A 22,640-nucleotide genomic window follows, 5' to 3' on the forward strand; every position below is an offset into this window, starting at 1 on the left:
TCTGAGACTCATCGTAAGAATCCAAGGGAATATAACTCGTAACATGAAAGAAATAGTTTATGAAATCTTCGTCCGACTGATTCTCGCCGGCCGGTGTGGCCGTGCGGTTCTAGATGCTTCAGTCTGGAACCGCGTGACCGCTACGGTCGCAGGTTCGAATTCTGCCTCGGGCATGGATGTGTGTGATGTCCTTTGGTTAGTTAGGTTTAAGTAGTTCTAAGTTCTAGGGGACTGATGACCTCAGATGTTAAGTCCCATAGTGCTCAGAGCCATTTGAACCATTTGATTGATTCTCGAGTATTCCCCCTTTGATTTGCTTATCAGGGTGGATTAATAGACGAGATGGAGGAGATGCAAAGACCAGCGACGAGCTTCGTCACCGTATGTTTAGTAAGCGCGAGAACGTTGCGTAGATGCTTATCCAACTACAGTGGTAGGCGTTGTTACCATTTCAAAAGCGTTGTCGCAAGAAAAGTCGGGCTACATACGATTATTACCTTCTCTCACCTCTCACATACGTCTCGTGAAATTATCATGACCGGAAAAATCAGAGAAATTAGAACTGAAACGGAGGTTTACTGAGAGTTTTTGTTTCCGCGCAACATTCTCGAGTGGAACAGGAAAGAAATAGGTGTGTGAAGAGAGTGCTGTCTCCTTGGTACGAGTACACAGTGTTGAATAAAATCGGTGTTTTGTGGATATGGCCTATACTCCGGCAGGTTGTAGTTGCGCCATGACGTTCGCCATTTCCCGTGCAGCGACCTCGTTCCGTGAGCCGAGCGCCGGCCGGAGGTGGTGCTGCAGATGGCAACATGTGTAGCGGCGGCGCTTTGAGCCGGCCGCGCTGCCCGATGCAAATGTCGCGGGATTCCCGCTCCTCGCCTTATACGGTGACCGCTGGTCTAGACGCCGCTCTTAGATCTGGGCAGCTGAGGCCTGCCTGCCCGCTAGACTCCGCACGGAGGGAAGAAGTCTAACAGAATGCATCGCCAGCCGCGAGCGCAACGGCCGTGTGCGACCAAAGTACACTACTGGCCATTAAACTTGCTACACCAAGAAGAAATGCAGATGATAAACGGGTATTCATTGAACAAATATATTATACTAGAACTGACATGTGATTACATTTTCACGCAATTTGGGCGCATAGATCCTAAGAAATCAGTACCCAGAACAACCACCTCTGGCGGTAATAACGGCCTTGATACACCAGGGGATTGGGTCAAACAGAGCTTGGATGGCGTGCACGGGTACAGCTGCCCATGCAGCTTCAACACGATACCACAGTTCATCAAGAGTAGTGACTGGCGTATTGTGACGAGCCAGTTGCTCGGCCACCATTGACCAGACGTTTTCAATTGATGAGAGATCTGCAGAATGTGCTGGCCAGGGCAGCAGTCGAACATTTTCTGTATCCAGAAAGGTCCGTATAGGATCTGCAACATGTGATCGTGCATTATCCTGCTGAAGTGTAGGGTTACGCAGGGATCGAATGAAGGGTAGAGCCACGGGTCGTAACACATCTGAAATGTAACGTCCACTGTTCAAACTGCCGTCAATGCGAACAAGAGGTGACCGAGACGTGTAACTAATGGCACCCCATACCATCACGCCGTGTGGTGACGATGATGGCGATGACTAATAGACGCTTCCAATGTGCGTTCACTGCGATGTCGCCAAATACGGATGCGACCATCATGATGCTGTAAACAGAATCTGGATTCATCAGAAAAAATGACGTTTTGCCATTCGTGCACTCAGGTTCGTCGTTGGGTACACCATCGCAGGCGCTCCTGTTTGTGATGCAGCGTCAAGGGTAACCGCAGCCATGGTCTCCGAGCTGATAGTCCATGCTGCTGCAAACGTCGTCGAATTGTTCCTGCAGATGGTTGTTGTCTTGCAAACGTCCCCATCTGTTGACTCAAGGATCGAGACGTGGCTGCGCGATCCGTTACAGCCATGCGGATAAGATGCCTGTCATCTCGACTGCTAGTGATACGAGGCCGTTGTTATCCAGCACGGCGTTCCGTATTACCCTCCTGAACCCACCGATTCCATATTCTGCTAACAGTCATTGGAACTCGACCAACAAGAGCAACAATGTCGCGATACGATAAGCCGCAATCGCGATAGGCTACAATCCGACATTTATCAAAGTCGGAAACGTGATGGTACGCATTTCTCCTCCTTACACGAGGCATCACAACAACGTTTCACGAGGCAACGCCGGTCAACTGCTGTTTGTGTATGAGAAATCGGTTGGGAACTTTCCTCATGTCAGCACGTTGTAGGTGTCGCCACCGGCGCCAACCTTGTGTGAATGCTCTGAAAAGCTAATCATTTGCATATCACAGCATGTTCTTCCTGTTGGTTAAATTTCACGTCTGTAGCACGTCATCTTCTTGATGTAGCAATTTTAATGGCCAGTAGTGTACGTTTTAGTAGCTCTAAGTTCTAGGGGACTGATGACCTCAGAAGTTAAGTCCGATAGTGCTCAGAGCCATTTGAACCATTTTTTCAAAACCGCCGCTGTATAAAAATCATTTCAAAATCGTATGAAGACCGTATGCGTCTCCCTGGCTCTGTGATACAATGCCAGACTATGATCCAAACATTACGGAATCGATGCACCGGTCCCTGGTATGCGCTGGCACTATATTATTTACATGTTTTAGTGTGACTCGCTATGGCAAAAAAGGCATTTCTGGCCAAGAGAAGTCTACTAGTATCAAATACCGGCCTTAATTTGAGGAAGAAATTTCTGAGGATGAATGTCTGGAGTACAGCATTGTATGCTAATGAAACATGGACTGTGGGAAAACCGGAACAGAAGAGAATCGAAGCATTTGAGATATGGTGCTATAGACGAATGTTGAAAATTAGGTGGACTGATAAGGTAAGGAATGAGGAGGTTCTACGCAGAATCGGAGAGGAAAGGAATATGTGGAAAACACTGATAAGGAGAAGGGACAGGATGAAAAGACATCTGCTAAGACATGAGGGAATGACTTCCATGGTACTAGAGGGAGCTGTAGAGGGCAAAAACTGTAGAGGAAGACAGAGATTGGAATACGTCAAGCAAATAATTGAGGACGTAGGTTGCAAGTGCTACTCTGAGATGAAGAGGTTAGCACAGGAAAGGAATTCGTGGCGGGCCGCATCAAACCAGTCAGTAGACTGATGACCAAAAAAAAAGTGTGTACAACTTTCACACGACACAACATGGAATAGTAGTCCATAGTGCATTTGGCGGGGCACAGTGGACAGGTTAACATATGATGCGGGCCGCTTTGTAGTACTCCGCATTCACAAAGGTTGGAGTCTGCAGGGTAGCCCCATTCAGTGAGAGTATCTCCCCATGTCTGTTTAGAGCCTCCCAGATCCCCCCAGTTTTCTTCGCATCCTGTGGCTAGTACCTCTTTCGGCTTCATCCTGTGTTGATGTGAGGTCTTCGTCCAAAGGTCCGCATGGTTTTACGTTCTTCGTAATCTTCCGTCGATCTGTGAAACTTCGCCTTGATTTCAATCGCTGGCGAGCCGTTTGGAGACCGTAGAGGAAGTGGCGTTCCGATTCTCTTGATTTAAATAGTTCTTTAAATGTTGCTGCATCTCTACACTTCGCTGGAGCGACGATGCCAGTTAGGTGCTGGATCTTGTCCAGAGGCTTCAGACATCCATTGATCATTCTGCTTGTCTCCTAGGACTTTTTAATAACGTAGTTTCGCGTCTCCAGCGGATCTGTTATGTTAGTATTCTCAGTCTTATGCCATACTAGTGACTACATCGAAGCCGAAAGATGTTTTTATTATTAAGATTGAAGACAATTTTAAATGCCAGGCGGCAGCAGCAGCAGCAGTAGTCAGGCAGCAGCAGCCGGCCGAGACGCAAGCAACAAAAGGGAGGTAATCGATTTTGTGACATTTTATGAGTTCCTAACCAGAAGCGAATTATATAGTTTCATCTCAGTGCTTTGGTAGTTCTGCGTGTTAATTTAATATTTAATAGACACAGTCATCAAAATGAAGGTTGCTGAGAAGAGAGGGGATGGAAGAAAAATCATTGCAATGCTGAAGCGACTTGCAAATGGGGGAAATCACCTGTTGCTTAAGGACTGTGTTTGGGGCCGGAGATCTAAGATAGATGTTCGAAAGAAGAAGTAATAATCTGCGGAACATAGTTTTAGAAAGTATTGCCTTGCGTTACTTTTAGTTCACTTAGTTTATATTTGTTGAGGGAATGAATATCTCTTTTACTGAAGTTGTACTGTTCGTTAAATTTTTATGTGAAATTAAAGCACAAAGCACTAAAAATGGCCTCGGTACCAAAAAACGTTGCATCATAGAAACTAGGGAGTTGTTCCTCTGATCACTTGTTGTGTTGCAGGTGAGTGATTGACGCTGCAAAATGTAAGCAGCAGAATGCTCCGGTATTCACGCCCAGTACAAGCCGAGATGGTGTTTGTGTGCTGCCAAACAGACAGAATCGGCCGAGAAGCAGCACCGCTATACCAAAACAAGTACCTTCACAGGCACACCACACCGAATTAAAAAAAAAGGCTCTAAGCACTATGGGACTTAACATCTGAGGTCATCAGTCCCCTAGACTCAGAACTGCTTAAACCTAACTAACCTAAGGACATCACACACATCCATGCCCGAGGCAGGATTCGAACCTGGGACTGTAACCGCAGCGCGGCTCCATACTGAAGCGCCTAGGACTGCTCGGCCATAGCGGCCGGCGCACACAACGTTTCAATCCCGTTTTGGGTGTTTGTGTCATGATGGTTCCTTTCAGACAGACGAACGTGCAAAGAGTGTGTACACCAGATTTGGAGGACCGGATTCTAAGGGAAATTCAGACAAGCTCCAGGCAGGTGGTCCGCCAACACAGTTTAAGCCAGAGTACTATTATGCGTATCCTGCTTGACAAACACTACTATCCGCATCACCTGCAATCCCACGGAGGCCACTTTGAACGCCTGTTGTGACTTGGACGCGATGCAGCTATGTACTGTGTTCTGGAAAACCGTCCCTGTGCGATGAGTCGGTTTTATTAATGTTCACTACATATGCAGATTGATTGGCAGCAGTGGACGTGGAGACCGCCGTATAAAGGCTGTTGATAAGCCGGTATACAGCGGAAGGTCACACGACCCCCGGTGCTCTTTCCGTGGGTCGGCATTGAAAATCTGGAAACCGGATCCCCTGGCGTATCGCCTGTGCATAGCTTCCTGTGTGCCAGCGTGCTCCCCTTACACACACAGGCACACGGCTGAATGCTGACGTCGGCAGACGGAGGTCCGTTCTGGAAGGGAACCCGCGGACCCGACGTGGAACAATGGAGCTGCCCGCAGAACACGGCACGGCTGGGGAGAAGGGAGCGGAACACGTGGCCGGACCATAATGATTAATCAGCCGCGGGGGTAATTAGAGACGCCGGGGGGCTGCGGCGTGCCCCATTACTCATTACGGGCGGCGTAATTAGCGTCCAGCGCCCTGCTCTCGACCGTAATGCAATTACGGAGCGACCGCGGGTATTAATTCATCTCGGCTCGGTTACACGGCTTTTTATTCTTGCGACTGCCTGATATTTCTTCCGCTTCACAATGGAACGGGCCGTGCCGCGGTTATTACGGAGTGGAGGATTGTATACCGCCGTGGCTGCGGTTCCGCCACAACATATGGACGTGGTCCGCACTGAGGTTTTATACACCCGGCCAGCTACGTCTCTGACCTGTCTAGCGCAGCGCTGCCAACTTCCAGGATGCAATATCCAAAGGTGAGCTGACGAGGGCTTACTGGTCAACTGAACATAGTAGCGCCGTCGTTAATACGGAGACAGGCTACATTCACGACGGTATAAGGCGACACCGAAAGGCTTATCTTCAGCCCTACTGTCTAGGTACTTACTCGCTCTGTGCGTGCGAAGAACATGAAATTGAAGTCATCCACTTTTTTCTTCATTGCTTAGATCATTTCGTTTTTATCATTACTTTTTTTACAATAGAGGGCCACCCTGCTCAGTATCTTGCCAGCTTTCAACCAAATAATGTTAATGGATACGTGACGAAACAAATTTCTAACTTTCGCTGCACTGGTGCATTGAAATAATTCAGTAACGACAGATGAAAATTTGTGCGGGACCCATATTCGAACCCGGATTTCCCACTTTACGCGGGCGATCGTTCTAATTGCTTTTTTATATGTATATGTTTTTTAATTTTGTTCGGTATTGTTCGTTTCGTTTGGTCTGGGCGGACGTCATATGGCATCCGTTCAAGTTGATCGTTGATTCCTTTACACAGTTCTTTTTTATTACAAATGACAATCGGCTCTGATCGAACACGCTGAGCTACCGTGCCGGCATCGCTTCGGCTATCGGAGCGTCTGTCACGCCCGACCCATACTTCCACATGCCGCGCACTACACTGTAATGTCGTATTCGTCTTCGCTCGCAGCCGTATTGTGTTTCGCAAGAGGTCGGACATTATCGTGCATCTCCACTGAAAGAGCGATATGCCTTCAGGCACATATATTATACAGGTATGACGCATGTCCGAAAGAACAGACACCATACCTATATAATTGTTATTGGCGCTAAACTATGGTGCGCGGTTCAACTGTTCATAATCGGCAGACCGCAGAGTTTTTATGTCGTGCCTCTGTACTTTGATACTCTGTCCAAATTTCCCCTTGGTGTCTTTTACTGCTTGCTGAATTTACAGACTGAAAAAAAACCGGAAGAGGCTACAGCCCTGCGTCACTCCCTTCTCTTGTAATGCTTTCCTTTCCTGTCCTTCGACTTTTGTAAATGCCACCTGGTTTCTGTACAAGCTGTACTTTATCGCTGCTAGACTGAGAATGTCTTGCAGTCAACATGTCGAAAGCCTTCCCCAAATCTACGAATGCTACAATCGTAGGTCCGCCTTTTTTCACTCTTATCTTCTAAGATACATCGTACGGTCAGTATTGCCTCGCGTGTTGCTTTATTGCTCCGGAACGGAAACCGATCTTCCCCTACGTCCGCTTCTACCACTTTTCGCATTCTTCTGTAATGATCCGTCTGTGAATAATATCACCTACAAAACTTGGCTAGTGTAAGTCAGATCTGCAGGGCAGGAAAGAGGCCCTCCATGAAATACAAAAAAATACTTGTGATCTAGATGTAGTGTCTTTCATCACTAAATTAAACGTGCTTGGTCCTAGATGCGATAACAGCCATTGTGCAGATTTTGAATAACAAATAAATGAAGGTGGTTAAGTGCCAAACCAAAGTCTAGACTTCGATCCCCAGTCGGTCCTAGCATTTTAATCTGTCCCTTATCTCTTCTTTCACCTCTGACGATGTTTGTTAATGTGAAAAATGACGAGTACACTGTCGTCCGAGTCCACGTCAAACTCCTCCTGTAGCTGGAAGGCAAGTGCGTAGCACCTCCAGTAGGACCATGCCTAGTAAGGCACTGGTGATATCCTTTGGGTTGATGACAGCTTTACTTTATTCGTTGAGGATATGCATAGTAGTTAATTGTATCTTTTATGCTATGAATGTTTCATAGCAGATATCTGCTAAATCGAGGCTTTCAGTGGCATGTTTGACGAAACACATGATTATTAATGTTAAAAAATGTAAGGAATAGAATTGTAAGAAGTATCTTTGATGATGGGGAATTATAGCTGAAACTTGTTCGAAAACAAAGAAAACATCAAGGCGGATACACGAAGCACAAATTATGCCAGACATTTGTCCGCCACTCCATTTGTGAATCATACGGGAGAAACAGCGGTTATTAATGCTAAACAGTACCTTTCCACTGTAAGGTGTATTGTGGAGGATATATGCAAATGTATTAGATTATTATGACGGAGCTCTAGCACAACGTCTGAGGCCTTAGTATAGGAATCCTTTTCAGTAGTCACCTGAAGTGGTTTAGGGAAACTTCTCCATTGGTCTTCAAGCATCAGGCTGGTTAGCAGCAGCTCACCATGCATTTCGTCTTCGTCCGGCCTTCCTCGTGAACGCAATATAGGAGATGCAGCTGGTATTCTTCATGATCTGGTTGATATATTCTAGTCTCGATCTGCCCCTTGCATTGTTTCCTTCTACTGTTCCTTCAGTTATACACTGAAGAGCCAAAGAAATTGGTACACCTGTCTAACATCGTAGGGCTCCCGCGAGCACGCAGAAGTCCCGCAACACGACGTTACATGCGTTCGACTAATGTCTGAAGTAATGGTAGAGGAAACTGACACCATGAATCCTGCAGGGCTGTCCATAAATCCGTAAGAGTACGAGGGGTTGGAGATCTCTTCTGAACAGTACATTGCAAGGCATCCCAGATATGCTCAATAATGTTCATGCGGAAGTGTTTAAACTCAGAAGAGTGTTCCTGGAGCCACTCTGTAGCAATTCTGGACGTGTGGTGTGTGGCATTGTCCTGCTGGAATTGCCCAAGTTGGTCAGAATGCACATTGGACATGAATGGATGCAGTTGATCAGACAGGATGCTTATGTACGTGTCACCTGTCCGAGTCGTACCTAGACGTATCAGGGGTCCCATATCACTTCAACTGCACACGCCGCACACTTGCGACGTGCACCAGGGAAGAACAGCGTTCTGTTATTCGGTTTTTGCATAGTGAAGGTGTGAAACCTATTGAAATTCATCGACGAATGAAGGTTCAGTACGGTGATGCTTGTTTGTCACAGCAGCAAGTCTACAAATGGAGTAGGAACTTCTCAAATGGTGTGACTTCATTGGAAGATGCTCCTCGTACACGTCAGGCACAACGAGTTGTGACTCCACAGAACATTGCAGCAGTTGTAGCAATAGTGAAGGAAAACCGCCGAGTGACACTGAATGACGTTGCAGCTTGTTTACAGATTAGTCATGGGTCAGCACAGCACATTGTGATGATGTGCTCCAGTTTCACAAAGTGTCTCAAGATGGTGCCAGGGCAGCTGACTCCTACGACGTGTTGATGCTTGTGAAGAACTTCTTCGGTGCTTTGAATGAGAAGGTGATGGCTTCCTTGCAAGATTCGTTACTGGGGACGAAGCCTGTGTTCACTTCTACCAACCACTTCCTCATCCACCATACTCACCAGACCTTGCCCCAAGTGATTTCCTTATGTTTGCGGCACTCAAAGACGCAATGGGAGGAAAGAAGTTCCGTTCTGATGAAGAGGTACGCCACGCGGTGCATGAGTGGTTGCGCGGACTACCAAAAGAATTTTTTCTAAAGGAATTTATGCACATTTTAAGCGCTGGAGGACTTGCATTGAGCGTGGGCGAGATTATGTTGAAAAGTGATACAGCTTTGTACGTCTTCTGCACAATAAATATTATTAAAAAAATATTTAAGGTTTTCATTTGACTGACCCTCCTAATCCAGAATGAGATTTTCACTCTGCAGCGGAGTGTGCGCTGATATGAAACTTCCTGGCAGATTAAAACTGTTTGCCGGACCGAGACTCGAACTCGGGACCTTTGCCTTCCGCGGGCAAGTGCTCTACCAACTGAGCTACCCAAGCACGATTCACGCCCCGTCCTCACAGCTTTACTTCTGCCAGTACCTCGTCTCCTACCTTCCAAACTTAACAGAAGCTCTCCTGCGAACCTTGCAGAACTAGCACTCCCGAAAGAAAGGAAATTGCGGAGACATGGCTTAGCCACAGCCTGGGGGATGTTTCCAGAATGAGATTTTCACTCTGCAGCGGAGTGTGCGCTGATATGAAACTTCCTGTCAGATTAAAACTGTGTGCCGGACCGAGACTCGAACTCGGGACCTTTGCCTTTCGCGGGCAAGTGCTCTACCAACTGAGCTACCCAAGCACGACTCACGCCTCGTCCTCACAGCTTTACTTCTGCCAGTACCTCGTCTCCTACTTTCCAAAATCTCATTCTGGAAACATCCCCCAGGCTGTGGCTGACCCTCCTAATGTGTGCTAGGTTAGTAGGACACGAGCAGTAACTGGCAGTTGGAATTTCGTTACACTGCACTGCACCCCGTAGCGCCGTCCCTGACGAAATCCGACCGGCGAGACCTCGATGCGAGTAGAGTTTGTGCAAAGAGCAGGCGGGCTCGCGGAATTACGAGCATTTTTCCGTCTCGCCGGCAGTAATTTATTGGCCATTAATGGCGGCCGCCCCGCGGAGGGCATTAATTCGCCGGCGTGGAGCGCGTGACGGTACGGCGCCTAATAGAGCGCATCCATCAGCCGTAACGGCGCCGGCACCGCCCCTGATGCGGTTCTCCCGATACCCACCGCTCGCCTCCCACACCGGTCACGACTGCCCGCTGACGACGCCGCGATGCGGCCGGCTCGAAACGCAGCTGACCTGCTGCTCGTCTCGCAGCTGGGTACCGCTACGTCCCAGGCTAATGGCCGTTTACAGTCCTACCAATGTACTCCGCGCGTGTCGGCCGAATTACACGGTAGCTCGTAACGTACCACTCCCGGCCGCATCTGCAGGCCGTTGTGGACGCCGGGGTGTGGTTTGCTGAAGTGAAGATATACATTTATAATCCATACTTTCACACTTCCATACTTTCACGACTAAACCGCTAAACCAATTTTGATAAAATTTGGTACAGAGATAACTTGAACAATGAGGAAGTAAGCCGGCCATGGTGGCCGAACGGTTCTAGGCGCTTCAGTCCGGAACCACGAGGCTGCTACGGTCGAAGGTTCGAATCCTGCCTCGGGCATGGATGTGTGTGATGTCCTTAGGTTAGTTAGGTTTAAGTAGTTCTAAGTTCTGGGGGACTGATGACCTCAGCTGTTAAGTCCCATAGTGCTTAGAGCCATTTGAATCATTTTGAGGAAGAAAATAGGTTAGTTTATAAAGTGTGTATTACGCGATAGTTATTGATTTGAAGAATATAAGGCGAAGTATGGAACAATAATTACTCTTTGAAAAAGCCATTTATTCTTTGCTTTTGAACTTTGTCACATTTGTGGAAATACTTTTACTGTTTGATATGTTCTACATAACAAGATTGAACGTAATGGACACAATGTTTATACGATCCTCTGCGTGCTTAATCCATATTTCCGTGCTGACAGCAGTCACAGACTCATCATATTTTAAACGCTGGGTATCATGCGTCTCCTATAATTTATTTGATGTTTGGAAACTTGCACGAAGAACAGCTCGTGGTCATGCGGTTAGCACTGCTGTTCCACGATTTTTTTTTTTTCGTGTTGGCGTCTGGAAGTGTGCGTTGCCATCATCGTCATTTTGCCGTCATTGACGTGCAAATCATAGAAGTGGCGTCAGATAAAAAGACTCGCACCATGCTCCCAATATCCCAGTCGGGGTTCCTGGCCAGGAAAGCCATACGCACATTTCATTATAGTTTACTAATACGCGAGCGCAGCCGTGGGTAACAGCTAGAAACAATGCTCATACAATCCTCAACGTGTTTAATCCATACGAATCCGTACTTTCTTACTAATATTATTAAATGCGAAAGTAACAATGTCTGTTACGTTTTCAGGACTAAACCGCTGAACCGATAGCCACGAAATTTAACGCGAGACAGCCTGAACCCTGCTGAAGAAAAATGGTTCAAATGGCTCTGAGCACTATGGGACTTAACATCTGAGGTCATCAGTCCCCTAGAACTTAGAACTACTTAAACCTAACGAACCTAAGGACATCAATCACACACATCCATGCCGGAGGCAGGATTCCAACCTGCGACCGTAGCGGTCGCGCGGTTCCAGACTGAAGCGCCTAGAACCGCTCGGTCACTGCGGCTGGCTGCTGAAGAAGAGAGGGTACTTTACAAAGTGTGTAGGACAAGATATTTATTTATTTCACGAACGTTACGCAAATTAAGGGAAAATATTTACTCTTTGAAAAAACTATTTACACTTTCGCTTTTGAACTTCATCGTATCTTTGAAAACGCTTTTAGGTTGGTATGTTCCACGTAATATGGTTCAACGTAATCAATACAACGCATATTCATTTCTCAACGTAGTTAATCCATACTTCCATACTAATACCAGTATTATTAACTGCGAAAGTAACTCACTCTGTTACGTTTACTGACTCTACCGCTTCCGATTCCGATTGTATTTGATACGGAGATAGCTTGAACCATGACGAAGATCATAGGGTAATTTAGAAAGTTGTATTTTTTGAGTATTATTAACATTTTTAAATATGGTTCACGTGAGTGGCATGCAGACGATGCGGCGACTGTTAGTGTCTATAGATTATGCGGTGAGGCTGCAATTCAATGTCATCGTGCACGTGCTTTATGAAACTTAGATCGTACATCACCTGGCATAGCTGGAGAGCTTTGGCGGAGTTACAACAATAAAATCGGACGGTAAACCCAAGAACCATATTTAAAACTATTACTATAAGCCTCACAAACGTAAGTCTGATTTAGCGCGTAGTTCTAAGAGAGTTCAAGCTCCGAAAGTTACTAGAATGTAACAAACTTCAGAGCAATCTCGTGTCCGCCAGAACTTGTGTTCAGAACGCTAGGCGGCCTTAAGAGCTACAGAGACATTACAGCAGTCACAAGCCCGTCGCATTTTAGACGCTGAGCACCACACGTCTCTTACAGCTTCCAAGACGCATCAAGACTCATAGCGACGGCGTCACTTAAATAAAGGCTGTACGACAGACAAGAGAGTCGCACCTTTAGGTGCGTTACGTAGGAAGCGTTGGGTGAGGCTGCGTTTTATTATGATCTACACTCCTGGAAATGGAAAAAAGAACACATTGACACCGGTGTGTCAGACCCACCATACTTGCTCCGGACACTGCGAGAGGGCTGTACAAGCAATGATCACACGCACGGCACAGCGGACACACCAGGAACCGCGGTGTTGGCCGTCGAATGGCGCTAGCTGCGCAGCATTTGTGCACCGCCGCCGTCAGTGTCAGCCAGTTTGCCGTGGCATACGGAGCTCCATCGCAGTCTTTAACACTGGTAGCATGCCGCGACAGCGTGGACGTGAACCGTATGTGCAGTTGACGGACTTTGAGCGAGGGCGTATAGTGGGCATGCGGGAGGCCGGGTGGACGTACCGCCGAATTGCTCAACACGTGGGGCGTGAGGTCTCCACAGTACATCGATGTTGTCGCCAGTGGTCGGCGGAAGGTGCACGTGCCCGTCGACCTGGGACCGGACCGCAGCGACGCACGGATGCACGCCAAGACCGTAGGATCCTACGCAGTGCCGTAGGGGACCGCACCGCCACTTCCCAGCAAATTAGGGACACTGTTGCTCCTGGGGTATCGGCGAGGACCATTCGCAACCGTCTCCATGAAGCGGTCCCGCACACCGTTAGGCCGTCTTCCGCTCACGCCCCAACATCGTGCAGCCCGCCTCCAGTGGTGTCGCGACACGCGTGAATGGAGGGACGAATGGAGACGTGTCGTCTTCAGCGATGAGAGTCGCTTCTGCCTTGGTGCCAATGATGGTCGTATGCGTGTTTGGCGCCGTGCAGGTGAGCGCCACAATCAGGACTGCATACGACCGAGGCACACAGGGCCAACACCCGGCATCATGGTGTGGGGAGCGATCTCCTACACTGGCCGTACACCACTGGTGATCGTCGAGGGGACACTGAATAGTGCACGGTACATCCAAACCGTCATCGAACCCATCTTTCTACCATTCCTAGACCGGCAAGGGAACTTGCTGTTCCAACAGGACAATGCACGTCCGCATGTATCCCGTGCCACCCAACGTGCTCTAGAAGGTGTAAGTCAACTACCCTGGCCAGCAAGATCTCCGGATCTGTCCCCCATTGAGCATGTTTGGGACTGGATGAAGCGTCGTCTCACGCGGTCTGCACGTCCAGCACGAACGCTGGTCCAACTGAGGCGCCAGGTGGAAATGGCATGGCAAGCCGTTCCACAGGACTACATCCAGCATCTCTACGATCGTCTCCATGGGAGAATAGCAGCCTGCATTGCTGCGAAAGGTGGATATACACTGTACTAGTGCCGACATTGTGCATGCTCTGTTGCCTGTGTCTATGTGCCTGTGGTTCTGTCAGTGTGATCATGTGATGTATCTGACCCCAGGAATGTGTCAATAAAGTTTCCCCTTCCTGGGACAATGAATTCACGGTGTTCTTATTTTAATTTCCAGGAGTGTATTAACTGACTACGTTAATCATAAATTAGTCTTCATAGGGGGAGGGATCAAAAGTATAGGCACATAAATCATTAAAATGGAAGGGAGAAACGGTTGGTATGTGATGCTCTGGTTGCAAAATATCACATCCAGTATTAGGTGAGCCAGAGACCCCTAAAACAATACTCCTGCACGAATTTAATGAATCAAGGCGTTTTTCTAAATATAATTAAAAAATTTCAAATTCGTTACACAAGAAAATAATAGAAATACATTCATTATGTACCTACATAGCGGCACTGCATACATTTTTATACATACTTCTCTGCGCTACTGTATACACAGACATTTCGTAAAATTATTAGCTTACTTACTCAGTATCACTCATCATAGCAACACTACTCGCATGCTAGCGAAACAGCGAGTAACAGCTAGTCGTAAAATAAGAGAGAGTGTCTTGCACAGTGAACAGTCTCGCTTGACTGGAAAATAGAGCAAGTCACTCCTGTTGATGAAAAGCGTAGCACTCTGTTGAAGGACCCTAGAGTATGTTCTAAGCCGGAACATTACCTCGTTCCTGGAAGAAAGGAAATGTCTCTCAGAGAGTGAGTGTAGGTTCAGGAAAAACCACTAGTGTGAAACACAGTTTGCTGCATTCATACATGACATCTCGCGAACACCAAATGCAAGTGATTAGTCAGATTCAATCTTCTTGCTTTCTAAACGTAGAGTAATTACCAGCATTACATCAGGCACAGTAGCTTCGTAGATATCCAGTCGGCGTTATGCCAACGCACAGCAGAAACGAAAGTACCGCGAGGGCTACCCCAAGGAAGCGAAGTAGGAGCTGTGGTGTTCTCAGTGTACACATAAATGATTAATCAGGCGTCATCAGCGAAGTATCGTCGTTAGACGGTCGTACGAAACAGAAGGACTAAATATCCACGTGCCGTAATTAATGGAAGATAACGTCCATGACTGAGAAAAAGAGCCGATTAACAGCGGCTCCATTTGCTAAAAAGCTCTTTATTCCACTTGTCGTCCGGTTTATGCTTTTTGCGTTGGAGCCATTTTGTAGTGGAGTGTGAAACTTCATTGCGAATACAGTGCAACCAAACATTGCAGATAATGTTGTTACGAGTATTTAAATAAATTCTCTAAGGAAAAACGACGCACCACGAAGGGATTGTCCGAGTGGGACGCAAATCGGTAGCTGTGATGTACATATACAGAAAAACATATGATCACAATTTCAGAAAAATTGGATGATTTATTCAGGAGCAAGCGCTTCACGAATTGAGCAAGTCAGTAAATCGGTGGTCCACCACAGGCCCGTATGTAAGCAGTTATTCGGATTGGCATTGCTTGATACAGTTGGAAGTCCTCCTGAAGGATATCGTACCACATTCTGTCCAACTGGCGCGTTAGATCGCCAAAATCCCGAGCTGGACCTCCTTTGGTCGTCATCCGTGGCACCCCTGCAATGCAGCGGTATCCTGGGCTTATATTTCAGCAAGGCATAATGTCCGCCAGCACACACCGACAGTTTCTACTGTTTATTTTCGTGCTCATCAGGGCAGCAACGTCCCCTGATCTCCCTCCAGTTTAAAACGTTTGGACCATTATGGGCAGGGCCCTCCAGTCAGCCCGGGATTTTGACGACCTAACCTGGAAGAGCAGCTGAACGGAATGGGCAGTGTCTTGAAAGGAGGATATAAGATGAACATCAACAAAGCAAAACGAGGATAATGGAATGTAGTCGAATTAAATCGGGTGATGCTGAGGGTATTAGATTAGGAAATGAGACGCTTAAAGTAGTAAATGAGTTTTGCTATTTGGGGAGCAGAATAACTGATGATGGTCGAAATAGAGAGGATATAAAATGTAGACTGGCAATGGCAAGGAAAGCGTTTCTGAAGAAGAGAAATTTGTTAACATCGAGCATAGATTTAAGTGTCAGGAAGTCGTTTCTGAAAGTATTTGTGTGGAGTGTAGCCATGTATGGAAGTGAAACGTGTACGATAAACAGTTTGGACAAAAAGAGAATCGAAGCTTTCGAAATGTGGTGCTACAGAAGAATGTTGAAGATTAGACGGGTAGATCACATAATTACTGAGGAGGTATTGAATAGAATTGGGGAGAAGAGAAATTTGTGGCACAACTTGACTAGAAGAAGGGGTCGGTTGGTAGGACATGTTCTGAGGCATCAAGGGATCACCAATTTAGTATTGGAGGGCAGCGCTGAGGGTAAAAAGTCGTAGAGGGAGACCAAGAGATGAATACACTAAAATGATTCAGAAGGATGTAGGTTGCATTAGGTACTGGGAGATGAAGAGGCTTGCACAGGATATAGTAGCATGGAGAGCTGCATCAAACCAGTCTCAGGACTGAAGACCACAACAACAACAAAAACGCACCAGTTGGACAGAATTTGCCACAGTATCCTTCTGGAGGATACCCGCCAACTCTTATCAGTTAATGCAAAGCCGATTAACTGCCTGCATAAGGGTCAGAGGTGGACCAACGTGTTATTAACTTGTTCTTTCTGTGAAATTGTCATGATTTGTTTGCCTCTACACGTGCGTCACATCCACCGATTTGCGTCCCATTCGGACAATTCCTTCGTGGTTCGTCGCCTTTTTTATGTTGGGCAACAAGAGCGTTACATGATTTTAAAAACTGTACATTTTCATTTACTGAAACTACATATAAACTCTCAAATATTTTCGTGGCTAAACTCCTTCATCCATATTTTGTAAAATATTTAAATGGCCATTACATCATTAGTACAAATTTTGGTTGCATTTGCCATACTTGTTTCAGACTTCACTACAAAATGTCTCCAATATAAAAGCAGAAACGGATCGTAGATTAACATAAAGAACATGTGAGCAACTAGAGAGGGTGTTCATCAATTTTGTGCATAGCTGCGGACCACCGGCGCTCTGCAAACACGGAGTAACTAATAAAGAGAAAGAAGACGATAGTAACCGAATACAGCATCAGTGACAAACATATGGAGCATGTCATATATTGTCAGTAGCTAGGGGTCATGCTAAGAAGATGTCAACTTAGAACCAACGAAGATGCATAGCGTTGTCGCAAGGTTTCTGGCAGAGAGTGTTGGAATTGTGAAGGAAACCCGCTACGAGTCCTTACTGCCTACAGTGCTAGAGTATTGTCCAGTATATGGAGTTCTTACCATGTCACAGTTTGTCAACGTGTAAAAATGCTGAGTTTCACCGTGGTTGGGATCTACGTGAAACTGTGGCACCACCCAAACGGCTTCCTAAGTCACTTCAGTGGCCGGAGGAAAGCAAGAAGGTGAAGCTACCGAGTGTAGCACTGTGTTGTTCATGCCGATACTCGGGTTGATGACAACTTTACTGTTACTTTCGACAAGATAGAAGACAATGGACGAATTCAGAGACGCTCTGCCGTGGACATAACAGGTCGCTACAGTCCACACGAAGGTGTAAGAAATGTTCCGGAAACTTAAATGGAAGTATTTGGGAAAAGATAACCACTGTTCTTGCTGAACCCCGCTGGGTCAATTTAGGGAACTTACACTACTGGCCATTAAAATTGCTACAACACGAAGATGACGCGCTACAGACGCGAAATTTAACCGACAGGGAGAAGATCCTGTGACATGCAAATGATTAGCTTTTCAGAGCATTCACACAAGGTTGGCGCCGGTGGCGACACCTACACAAACAGCAGTTGACCGGCGTTGCCTGGTGAAACGATGTTGTGATGCCTCGTGTAAGGAGGAGAAAAACGTACCATCACGTTTCCGACTTTGATATAGGTCGGATTGTAGCCTATCGCGATTGCGGTTTATCGTATCGCGACATTGCTGCTCGCATTGGTCGAGATCCAATGACTGTTAGCAGAATATGGAATCGGTGGGTTCAGGAGGGTAATACGGAAAGCCGTGCTGGATCCCAACGGCCTCGTATCACTAGCAGTCGAGATGACAGGCATCTTATCCTCATGGCTGTAACGGATCGTGCAGCCACGTCTCGATCCCTGAGTCAACAGATGGGGACGTTTGCAAGACAACAACCACCTGCACGAACGGTTCGACGATGTTTGCAACAGCGTGGACTATCAACTCGGAGACCATGGCTGCGGTTACCCTTGAAGCTGCATCACTGACAGGAGCGCCTGCGATGGTGTACTCGACGACGAACCTGGGTGCACGAATGGCAAAACGTAATTTTTTCGGATGAATCCAGGTTCTGTTTACAGCATCATGATGGTCGCATCCATGTTTGGCGACATCACGGTGAACGCACATTGGAAGCGTGTATTCGCCATCGCCATACTGGCGTATCACCCGGCGTGATGGTATGGGGTGCCATTCGTTACACGTCTCGGTCACCTCTTGTTCGCATTGACGACACTTTGAGCAGTGGACATTACATTTCAGATGTGTTACGACCCGTGGCTCTACTCTTCATTCGATCCCTGCGAAACCCTGCGTTTTAACAGGATAATGCACGACCGCATGTTGGAGGTCCTGTTCAAATGGCTCTGAGCACTATGGGACGTAACTTCTGAAGTCATCAGTCCCCTAGAACTTAGAACTACTTAAACCTAAATAACCTAAGGACATGACACACGTCCATGCCTGAGGCAGGATTCGAACCTGTGACTGCAGTGGTCGCGCGGTTCCAGACTGTAGCGCCTAGAAACGCTCGGCCACCCCGGCCGGTGTGGGGGTCCTGTACGGGCCTTTCTGGATACAGAAAATGTTCGACTGCTGCCCTGGTCAGCACATTCTCCTGATCTCTCACCAATTGAAAACGTATGGTCAATGGTGGCCGAGGAACTGGCTCGTCACAATACGCCAGTCACTACTCTTGATGAACTGTGGTATCGTGTTGAAGCTGCATGGGCAGCTGCATCTGTACACGCCATTCAAGCTCTGTTTGACTCAATGCCCAGGCGTATCAAGGCCGTTACTACGGCCAGAGGTGGTTGTTTTGGGTACTGATTTCTCAGGATCTATGCACCCAAATTGCGTGGAAATGTAATCAGATGTCAGTTCTAGTATAATATATTTGTCCAATGAATACCCGTTTATCATCTGCATTTCTTCTTGGTGTAGCAATTTTAATGGCCAGTAGTGTATGTTCGAGGAAGATTGTCAGACAAGTTTGCGACCAGTGCCGTAAGTCACGCCCAGAGATCATGAGAATAATAAGGTAAGAAAGATTAGGGCAACCCAGGCATCGTTCAGTACTGTACAGGAACGGAACCGCACAGAAAATCGCTGCTATTGGTAGGAAGCAACCCGTCAACAGCGGCTTGCGCAGTATATTCGTATGTGAATGTAGAATATGTCTGTTCTGGCATAAAACTTTTTCTCGGTATCCTCTGTGTTTCTGTCGGCCGCCAACTTGACGGGGAAAAAATGTTAAACGGCACGCAGTAAATTTGTTGCAGTCGTCGGGGATTTTAGTTTAAAAAGTTGCGCTGCCCGGTCGTCCCGTGTGATCGGCTTGTGCGCGGAATTCTCGAGTCGTCAGCGGCTCATGTTTATTCGCAGCGGGGGCCATTATTCTGGAGGGCAGGAAAAAGCGTCCCGGAGCAATTCCAGACAAAGCGGCCCAACGCCGGCTCATCGGTATGCGCGGCGCGCGGCCGCTGGCGGGCCGCTTTTGATTTCTGCCGAGCGCGCCCTGTCCGTCAGCGGGCCGTCAGCCCCCGCAACCTGTTCTGCCTTCTGCCCCCTCCTCTGCACGTCTCGTCCTCTGCCTCTGCCACCGCTCTGTCCGCCGTCTCCGTTTTTGCAGACGTCCGTCCAGACAAAGGAAACCTGCGTACCGGACCTCCGCACATATCTGGCGGGCTCTGGACGCGACGGGGCTGAGAGGAGGTTATAGCGGTTCCGCCCTCAAAATGACAACTTCCAGCCGAGATGATTTACCACGACGTGCACACTATCCGCGCAAGCTTGCGGAGTGTTGCGCGTGCGGGGTATTTTGAAAGAACCGTAAAGGTAAATTCTAGCAAACTGGACTCAGTTCTCCCCTAGATAGTCAGGTCGAGGCTTGCTTACCTCATGTCTTCTGCAACTGTCTTCATGTCCTCGTTAGGGGCCCTCACACGTACGGTTAGAACCGCAGGATTGAGCACGGTGCATCTGTGCACACCTGAATGGCCGCAGAACCGTGGCGCGCAGCTGCGTGGAGTGAAGTTTAAGCACACTTACTAATCCGCGCGTAAAGCCGCCCTCTCAGGAGGCGTGGAGACGCAGGTGGACGACGAGGTGGTGACGTCACAGCGTGGAAATCCACGTCCCACTACACTGCGGAGCGTCAAATAAGGAGTCTGCCGCCGGCCGCTGTGGACGAGCGGTTCTAGATGCTTCAGTCTGGAACCGCTAGACTGCTACGGTCGCAGGTTCGAATCCTGCCTCGGGCATGGATGTGTGTGATGTCCTTAGTTTAGTTAGGTTTAAGTAGTTCTAAGTTCTAGGGGACTGATGACCACAGATGTTAAGTCCCATAGTGCTCAGAGCCATTTTTTGAAGGAATCTGGCGTGTCAGATTTTTGCCTCGTGCAGAGGAACGTGGCCAATGAGAAGCGATTTCGTTTTAAATCGCAAGCATAATATAGGAGCCACCAAATGGTATGGCGTTAAATATCGTCTTTTTTGTGGTTCACAGAGTATGTGGTATAAAGGTAAGCCGTTTCAAAGCATCAGTTAATTGAGCGTCTTTCGAAGACGCGACGTTTTCGCTGCGATTTGTTATAATTAAATGACAGAAAACTACAGTCTATCGCTATCTGTCTATCGCTTGCGCCTTTGTCCCGCATTGTGCGCGAGGTTGGCGTGGTTAAATTGAATTTGGCATGTTAATGTGAAGCGGTGGCCGGATGCCCTTCCTGCCGCCAAAATGACAGAAAACTACATATCGGTAGGTAAAGACTTGCTTTATTTGATGTTTCTAGTGTTATAACGTGTGTGTTACGAAAGTACTCCGTTTCAATGCTACGGCACAGTGACGATCTATCAAAAGCGTGCCTTTGCGGTACAACTTGCATATTAAATATCTAATAACAACATTTGTTGATACTCTTCAGACAGTGTGTGCCATATACGGCGGCCCTGATGCTATGTCAAATTTGTAGAGCAATTGGTAGCGTCGTGAGCTATTGGAGAGTGAAAAGACAAGTAACGGGTTCGCGTCCAACTCCTAAATTTTTTGTCACCTTTGTTTCCTTCAAGATTCTGGGTCATTCTTATTAATTTAATAGCTCTATTATCTCAAAAGCCTTTATTATTTACTATAAATATTGTATTTACTGCAATACTTGTTGCGAAGGGCAACGACTGGAATTATTCCCCAGTGGTCAAAAATCTTAACGTGACAGCCATCCAAAGGTGTCTTAAGGCATCAGCAAATTGAGGATCTCTCAGAAACGCGGCGTTTTCGCTACAATTTGTTATAATTAAATGGCAGGAATCTACATATCGGTAGGTAAAGACTTCCTGTAATTGATGTTTTTAGTATTATAACTTGTGTGCTAAGAAAGTATTCCTGGGGCGTCCAGATGGGCAAGAAACCGCGACCTACATGAACAGCTTAATCAGTCAAGCACCCGGGAAACCATCACCCAACATACAGGCAAGCTCATGGACAAAAGCACTCGATCCACGTCGCGTCACACCTCGAATATGTTTGATCAGCAGCTCCTGAGCGTTGGCACCGGGTCCTGGTGCTTTGAGCTATTATCGATGTCTCACAGTAACTATCCACCACAACTTTCACCTACGTGCTATAAGGGCCAAAGGGCACATTATCAAGGTTGCAATAAAGATAAAGTTAGACCTTCACCAGTCACAAAAGAATTCCAGCCACTAAGCTAGTAGCACTTCGTCACAATCACTAAAAAAAGAATGTTGCGCGCGGAACTGTGTGGCTCCTCACTTCGATTTATCCCCAACGCGTCGCTTCGGTGCGCCACTCGTCCTAAATAGCGCGGACCACGACCGTTTTTCGTCTTTATCGTCCACAGGGATCGGGCATTTGCATGGTACCTTCTCACAAACCTTATGAGCACCTTAATAGTGAGCTTCCGGGTGTCCAGCCGAGTAGCTGTTTCTATTTAGCTCCCAGACTGATTGGAGTCCAGGCAACGAGTACACTTAACAGCAAAAGTCGCAGCACCTGAAGAAGATAGCTGGGTCGGTCGTCGAAATAATGTGCAGAAAATGGGAACAAAAGTGTCTTTTTTATTCTGGATTATAGCTAAGGGTATCCCCGGATAATATTTCATCTCTCATTCTGTTCTCATCTCTCAACATATAGTTCAGCTCATTAGTTACGTTATTATACAGCAATTAAATCCTTCAAGATTCTCGCCTGTGCTGCCTATATTCTGCTGCCTTCTTTCCTCTTCTTCCCCCACCTCTCGCTCCTATAAAACGCCACAGTGCTATAAAAAGCGTCGAGTTTTATAATTATTAGCTTTATTTAATGTGCCACACGTTGCTTTAAATCAATGCCGTTTTTC

At 47.1% G+C, this 22,640-nt stretch overlaps 1 protein-coding gene and 1 non-coding gene across 2 annotated transcripts in view; one reads left to right on the plus strand and one right to left on the minus strand.

Moving 5' to 3' along the window:
- Positions 1–22,640, plus strand: part of LOC124775311 (frizzled-9-like) — a 218,101-nt gene that overhangs the window by 138,773 nt on the left and 56,688 nt on the right. The gene's annotated exons all lie outside the window — the stretch shown is intronic.
- Positions 9,456–9,530, minus strand: Trnap-cgg. Its single transcript has one exon. It is a non-coding gene; the product is annotated as a tRNA-Pro (tRNA).

This window comes from Schistocerca piceifrons, chromosome 2 (assembly GCF_021461385.2).
Source record: "Schistocerca piceifrons isolate TAMUIC-IGC-003096 chromosome 2, iqSchPice1.1, whole genome shotgun sequence".
Taxonomy (NCBI): Eukaryota; Metazoa; Arthropoda; class Insecta; order Orthoptera; family Acrididae; genus Schistocerca; species Schistocerca piceifrons.